This window comes from Podarcis pityusensis, assembly GCF_964106645.2.
Source record: "Podarcis pityusensis genome assembly, chromosome: 3".
Lineage (NCBI taxonomy): Eukaryota > Metazoa > Chordata > Lepidosauria > Squamata > Lacertidae > Podarcis > Podarcis pityusensis.
The window spans coordinates 934,439-942,258 of NC_138026.1; the positions used below are offsets into that span (position 1 = coordinate 934,439).

Here is a 7,820-nt window from a genome sequence, read left to right on the forward strand (position 1 = left end):
ATCTTTAGACCCGGCCAACATGGCCAACTATCGCCCAGTCTCAAATCTACCATTCTTAGGCAAGGTGATTGAGCGGGTGGTTGCTAAACAACTCCAGGAACGCCTGAAAGAAGCAGACCATTTGGATCCCTTCCAATCGGGATTCAGGCCTCACCATGGGACTGAAACTGCCTTGGTCGCACTGGTTGATGATCTCCGTTGGGCTAGGGACAAAGGTGAGAGCTGTTTCCTAGTTCTGATGGATCTCTCAGCTGCCTGTCGACCATAACATCCTTCTGGACCGTCTTGAGGAGCTGGGAGCACAGTGGTTCTGCTCCTTCCTCCTGGGCCGTGTCCAGAAAGTGGTGTTGGGGGATGAGTGTTCAGACCCCTGGGCTCTCACTTGTGGGGTGCCTCAGGGTTTCGTCCTCTCCCCCATGCTTTTTAATATCTATATGAAGCCGCTGGGAGAAATAATCAGGGGGTTTGGGCTGGGTGTTCATCAGTATGCAGATGACCCCCAGCTCTACCTCTCCATTAAATCAGACCCAGTGAAAGCGGTGAAGGTCCTGTGTGAGTGCCTGGAGGAGGTTGGAGGATGGATGGTGGCTAACAGATTGAGGTTGAATCCTGACAAGACAGAAGTACTGTTTTGGGGGGACAGGGGCAGGCAGGTGTGGGGGATTCCCTGGTCCTGAATCGGGTAACTGTGCCCCTGACTGTCTACCAGCTCCACCTGGTACGCAGGCTAAGACCCTACCTGCCCGCAGACTGTCTTGCCAGAGTGGTGCATGCTCTAGTTATCTCCCGCTTGGACTACTGCAATGCGCTCTACTTGGGGCTACCTTTGAAGGTGACCCGGAAGCTGCAATTAATCCAGAATGCAGCAGCTAGACTGGTGACTAGGAGTGGCCGCTGGGACCACATAACATCGGTCCTGAGAGATCTGCATTGGCTCCCAGTACGTTTCCAAGCTCAATTCAAAGTGTTGGTGCTGACCTTTAAAGCCCTTAACTGCCTCGGTCCTGTAAAACTGAAGGAGCATCTCCACCCCCATTGTTCAGCCCGGACTCTGAGATCCAGCGCCTAGGGCCTTCTGGAGGTTCCCTCATTGCGAGAAGTGAGGTTACAGGGAACCAGACAGAGGGCCTTCTCACTAGTGGCACCTGCCCTGTGGAACACCCTCCCTTCAGATGTGAAGGAAATAAGCAGCTAGCCTGTCTTTAGGGAGGTTTTTAATATTTAATGCTGTACTGTTTTTAACACTTGATTGGGAGCCACCCAGAGTGGCTGGGGAAACTCAGACTCAGCCAGATGGGTGGGGTAATAATAATAATAATAATAATAATAATAATAATAATAATATGGGGGACTTCAACTTCTCCAGTATTTGTTGGAACTCACACTTTGCCAGGAATGTAAGGTCCAAAAAATTCTTCCATTGCCTCACTGACAATTTCATTTCCAAGAAGGTGGAAGAAGGAACAGGGGGATCATCATGTTTTGGACCTGCTCCTCACCAACAGGGAGGAACTGATTGATGAGGTGGAAGTACTGGGAACCTTGGGAGGAAGTGATCGTGTTCTCATATTTGCTTCAGTGTCGACATGGTTTTGGGATGTCAAACCAATGGTACAATCTCAGGCCACTTTTATACTAACATCTTCCGGTACATTTTTTGAAGTTGGTGGAATTCAATATCCATTGTGTTCTCTTCCAGCTCTTCCTTGAGGGTTTTCAAGGAAGTATAAATCAGGGATGGGGAGCCTCCATCTATACTATTGATGGACTGCTTCCATTAGTGACTGCACAGATGTTTTCATCCATACTGCGTACATTTCTCAGAGAGCCATCCATCCCATCTCTGCCGCTTTGAAGGATGTCAATTTTGTAAGTACATTACGAATATTGGCATGGGACGTCCATGAATTTTTTTGCCTAGCGTCATAGATGTGTCTAACATGTCATAGCCATCTTCTGGGGAAATCACTGTGCTTGGTCTGTTTCACAGGACTACATTTCCACTGGAATGTAGCTTCATGGAGATTTTTCTGCGTGTAGTCAACTGAAAGGTTCTGAAGAATATTTGTCCATTGCAAAATAAATAAATAATAAATCTTTGCAGAATGGGATGCACGGTGACTGTGTCAGTCTTCCTGGGCTGGATTGCCTACAAAATTGTCTTACAGCATTTGCTAGTGGGCTCATCCATGCTTCAACTTGTCTGTCCCACTGCTTCCCCCCACCCCACCCCAGGGAAAGCAGCTCTTACTGCTCATGCAGAGCAAACGGCAATTTGGGTTTTCTCTGGATTGCTGTTTGTTCCAATTTAGAACTAAAGAATGAATTTTCCATTCCATGGGAAAGGAGTGAGGCAAGGGGGAAACCGCTCATGCCTAGGAAGGGTGGGTCAAGTGGGAAACTGCTTGGTCCCCTGCTTTCTGGGCTTGGGAGAAGCAGCAGTGTGGACAAAGATCTTAGAGTCTCATATCACTCTTTCACTCAACCCAACTTGCCTTTACGGGTGCCATCTTGATAGCAACCTCTCTCCCATGATGCCTTGTGCCTGCTGATGTGCTTTGATGCGCTGCCTGTATGCATGCTCAACATGATTAGGCTTCTCTGCTATGGCATAAAACCTATGCATGGGCACTAGGACTTTCTATAAGACTTCCTTCCTTCCTTCCTTCCTTTTGGATATTAACATTTTAGCAGAAACAAATAATAGCTGTTCTGCTTTACACTGTAAGTGTAATGCTTCATACACTCTGCAGCCCTGTGGACAGTCCTCCCTTCCCTTTGACCGATCAGGATTTCCTCATCAACCATCATAGGCCAACTACTCTTTTGGAAATTGTGCAGCTAGCTGAGGTCTGAAAAATAACAGGAAGTGAGGTGTTTTCTTCAAAATGAGTGAGTGAACAAAGAATGTGCCTGCCCAGGAAGCAGACATTGTGCGCAGTCAATATCCAGCCTTAAAACTTTTGTCTGGCTCATATTCATCCAAGTCAAATGTATGGAGGCCATTGATTTGCAATTTATAAAGAAATGTTACAAAAACATGGAAACCCCCCCTCCTTTCCCCCCCATCAACTTAGCGGGATAGCTCAGTTGGAAAGAGCATGAGACTCTTAATCTCAGGGCTGTGGGTTCGAACCCCACGTTGGGCAAAAGGATTCCTGCATTGCAGGGGGTAGGACTAGATGACCCTTGTGATGCTTTCCAGTTCTACAGTTCTATGTTTCTAAGGCTAGACTAAAGTGATCAAGCATAAAGGAATATCATCCCATGTAAGGGAGAGATTGACAGCTGTTCTGAATGTCCAACTCACACCACGGCACTTGCAGATGCCAAACCATTGCAGGCAGACATCTTCAAGAAATCCATGCCCCAGCATTGCATCACAAATCTCCCTTGGAACCCCACATGTAACCATCTATTCCATGACTAGCAGAATTGCTGCCTAAGAAAATATATAAATAAAGGTGCAATCCCCGCAGACTGTTTTGCTTGCCAGACTGGCAGCTCTGCCTGCAGGGTCTGGATGTGAGGTCCCACCTGGCTGTGCAGCAACATCCGCGGTGCCCTTGGAAGTGGGGCGGAAGAGGCCCCTTTCTCATGATACCGCCTTAGGGTGTGCCTGAGCGTCCACATGGCAGGGCAGGTGAGGACGCTCCTCCACAACCAGTTTCTTGGACTGCATCTGCACTGCCATAGTTTCTTCTATGTGTATGTAAAATATATTTTGTATCTCTGTGTGTATTCAACTCAGCTATATTTGGGGCCTGTGTTGTTCCTTTCAGTATCTAAATCCTTGAATGCCATTTATTGATTCACGTGGCCCATTCTTTGGCATTGTTTCTGAAGCTACCATTTCATAAGGACATGTGAACATGGATACATGATAACTCATGAAAAGGTTTGTGCAGGAAGCTGGTTTTGGTAGCCAAACAGGTTTGGGGGCTTCTTTAAAGCCAAGAAGCTTTGAAAAATAACACTAGCTACTGTTACCACCAATATGATCTAGTGAATGTGCTGGCATAGCGGCAGCAATAATGAGACCCCAAGAAACCTGGAACCAGCACTGTTATTTCAAAATGCCTTTTCTCCCTCAAATATACATTTTGAAATACACACACACAAACATCAAATCAGCACGAAAACATTCAGGAAATATGGAAGCTGGTGGCTAGCTAAGCAGCTTTGGTCCAGGAGGTGACCCTCAAGTCAGGTCATGGCCTCTTTGGCTAGGATTACACAATTGAGCAGTCCAGAAATCATTGCCTTCGAGTTTGTTCTACACAGGTTTTCTTGCCCCAGTGAGAGCAGCACGCAACCAAATCAAATTGCCTATGCAACATCACATTCAGTACAACCCCTATGGGCTGTGAGAAAGAAGCCCTGGCCTGGGAAAATGGCACTGAGCAGCATTAGCAGATATGTTAGTGAGTAGCAAGTGGTCCCTCCCTCCCTCCCTCCCTCCCTCCCTCACACCCACCCACCCCCCAAAAGTGAACGTTTTCTTAGTTGGCTCCCACTTCCAAAACCTGGAAGTCAAAGTCCTACTTGAAGTTAAAACTGGTGCCAGTAAGTAGCATAAGAGACAGGAGGCAGGGAGATAGTTTTATATTTGAAGGCTGCCTTTCCAGTTTAAGGTTATCAAGGGCAGTAACACCCCTTCCCAATAAGCGTCAGAGCGTCTGAAGGGTTCGAAGGCAACCTCCATGTAGAATAATAGAGAATGTCGGGAGCAGGAAGCGGGGAAGAAGCACATTCAAGTTGACTTACACGAGGTTGAGGGAGAAACTACTCACTTCACTATTTGATGTTCCAAAATCAGGAAACGGCCTCAGAGGAGCAGGTGGCAGCGATGTGGCCACCAGCACTCTGGCCCAGTTAGTTACATTCACGGGGACTGGACCCTCATAATAATTCCTATGCTGCCTTTCCATGTCATTGAACAACAAGAAAACTCCACATTGGATGCAAAGATTGTGGAAAGTGGATTGCTAAATTTAGGTTCCTAAAAAATTCATTTAAGGCTGAATTATTTAGGCATAGAAATGTAACCTGAATTTCAGAAGTGTTCAGCATCCTGCAGGTCTTTCTGACTATTTACACGTTGCTTGAATATATATATATATATATACACACACACACACACACACACACACACATATATATATATATATATATATACACACACACATACATATGGAGGGGGAAAATAGGATGAGGGAAGTTAAGGGGAGAGATGGGGGGGGGGGGAGATAGCTTCCTCCATGCTTCCTACCAACAGCTCCCATCAGCTTCTGTACAAGGGAGGTGGAATCTCTTGAGGGCTTGTGAGAAAGGCTGGTAATTACAAATACATTTACATCTCTTGGAGGTGTTTTCCATGTTGCTTCTAATTCCTGGTTCCAATATAAACTGAGCAGTGGTATCAGAAATACTTATGTGAGGTGGCCCTTTTGAGGTGGATGATCACACATTTTCTCTGAACTCCTGATGCAGATGGAACATGAAAAGTCATGGTAGTTTCCCCTAGTGTTAACTTCAGGCACAATAAAACACAACTGAAGAGAGGGAGAGGGAGAGAGAAAGAAAGAAAGAAAGAAAGAGAAAGAAAGAAAGAACATTACATAAAAGAACTAGGACATTGTTAATATGTTGGTTAATATGTTTGTGGGATAGGTTTTTAATAGCTGTGAGTTAAATTCAATACAGCTGTAAAACCACCATTGCTGATAAATTCTGATAAACTATTATTATTACCATCAATTCATAATCATAGGGAATAATAGTTTCTGTTGGATTGGAGGTTTCCACAAAAAGGACACTGAGTTTGGAAACAATCAGCCCCACCTTCCATTTTAAAAATATGGGTTAGAGAAAAAAGAACATGCAAAGGCAGCATTTTTTAAAGCCCCCCATTAGCATAATCTGCATAAATTTGTAGCCAACTAACTTTTACTCAGAGTAGGCCCAACTGTTTACATCCAATTATTCTTTCAGAACCTCAAGGTGGTGAACATGATTCACCTCTTCCCCAGTTTATCTTCATAATAATCCTGTGAGATAGGTTTAGGTTAAGAGATTATGACTAGCCCAGGGTCAACCCGTGTGAGTTTCATGGCTCAGTCGGGATTTGAACCCTGGTCTCCTGGGTCTTAAGTCCTGCTGAGGGACTTAAAAATATTTATTGACATGGAATGTGCAGCAGTGTCTTCTGCAAAAAAATAAGATCCTAAAAATCCCACCGCATAACTACAACCTGCAGACATTTCAATGTATAGCTATGCTGTTATTTTGTTGCTGTTGTTGTTGTTTAGTCGTCCGACTCTTTGTGACAATTCATATGATTTTCCATCAGTTGAAAGGAAGCTGAGGTGAAGGCCATATTTCTCATTTAGGGAACAACTGGAAGTACCTATAGGTTGAAACTGTTGGAGCATCACAACAAAGCTTGGACCTGAGGGATTCAGCACCTTCTCATTCCTCCATCCCCTGCCAACCCAGAGACCTAGCGGAATGAGCTTTCCTCCTATTGTTTCCTAAACTTGATCTTGGATTGAGAAGAGATCCTCCCATTGTTTCCAGTGGGACAGAAATCACCCACTTAAAAGCCTGGAGAAAGAGAGCTGTGCTAGAGGGCAAACCTGGCTGGGTGTTGGATGTGGTGCTTCGGCTGCCTTCCCTTCTTTCCCTTGAGGACGGCAGACGAATGAGAAACGTTCATTTAATCCTCACTCTGTTCTTAACAAGAGAGTATCAAATATGCTATGCAAAATGAAATGCAAACTTTACATTCCATGTTGTTATTTCAGTGCTGTTGTTCATTATACGGAAACAAAGTAGAGATTTAAACTTCCTCAGACTTTTATTTAATGCCAGGCTTTTACCACCAAAACTGTGATCCTGGGAAGCCCTTTCTAAGTTGCTTAAGGATGCCTTTTGCATTCCTTGCCATTTGCAGAGCTGCCATCACAACCAAGCCATAAACTCCACCATCTGCACTGGGGCAGTGCTGGTCCTGGGGGCGGTTCTGTGGTGCTGAATTTGAGGAGATGCAAAATATTGTGTGTTTATCAAAGATAGCAATTAGTATTCAGTCCAGTTAATGGGAGATACTACTGTAGGCTTCAATATTGCCATCTGTTTCATGGAGCATTTAAGTGTATTGTAATACACTTGATCCATCAAAAACTTCTTGCATTCATTACAGTGGGATTTGGAGGGGAGAGTTGCAGGTTCCATAAGAAACTGAGAACTCTGGAACAGCAGTGCATTGAAGTCCCCCAGACCATTTTAGGGACTGAAAGAGAGCCCACTGGATCCAATATTTATGTGAAGGTTGTATTTCACCAATTTGCATGCTCTTCACATTATAGCACAACATAACATACCAGCACATACTCCAGTACAAAATTACGGAATGGGCCGTATGAGTTATAGTGTTGATTAACTATGCTAATCGGCACATATTTACATTATTTTACAGGGTTCATTGTATTAGGATTCCTTATACAGCTTTATTATTTTGTTGTAACCATCAGCTGTTTGGCTCACTGAAAATTGTCAAGGAATCCAGATTATTAGTATTGTCCTATATGCAGTTATTCGTAGGGTGGTAACTAATATACATTTTATATTAGAAGTGTAGATTGGGCGATGATAACCTGATGAATGCTCTCAATTATTCTGAAGTTTTGTTATGTTTATCTTCTGGGGGGAGGGCACTATTCTCAGTATCTTGCCAAAATTTACCAGCTTGTGTAATTTTGTATCAAAAGAGAAAACTGATTTTTAATTAAACTTCTATAAAAATAACAAAATGTGTT

The 7,820-nt window shown here is 44.2% G+C and overlaps 1 protein-coding gene across 1 annotated transcript in view; it reads left to right on the plus strand.

The window, feature by feature from the left end:
• PTCHD4 (patched domain containing 4) overlaps positions 1-4,441 on the plus strand; it is a 49,585-nt gene extending 45,144 nt beyond the window's left edge. Inside the window, exon 4 of the transcript XR_013983528.1 lies at positions 1,700-4,441. The gene's annotated coding sequence lies outside the window, so the exon portion shown is untranslated. The remainder of the gene's footprint in view (positions 1-1,699) is intronic.
• The last annotated feature ends 3,379 nt before the right edge of the window (positions 4,442-7,820 follow it).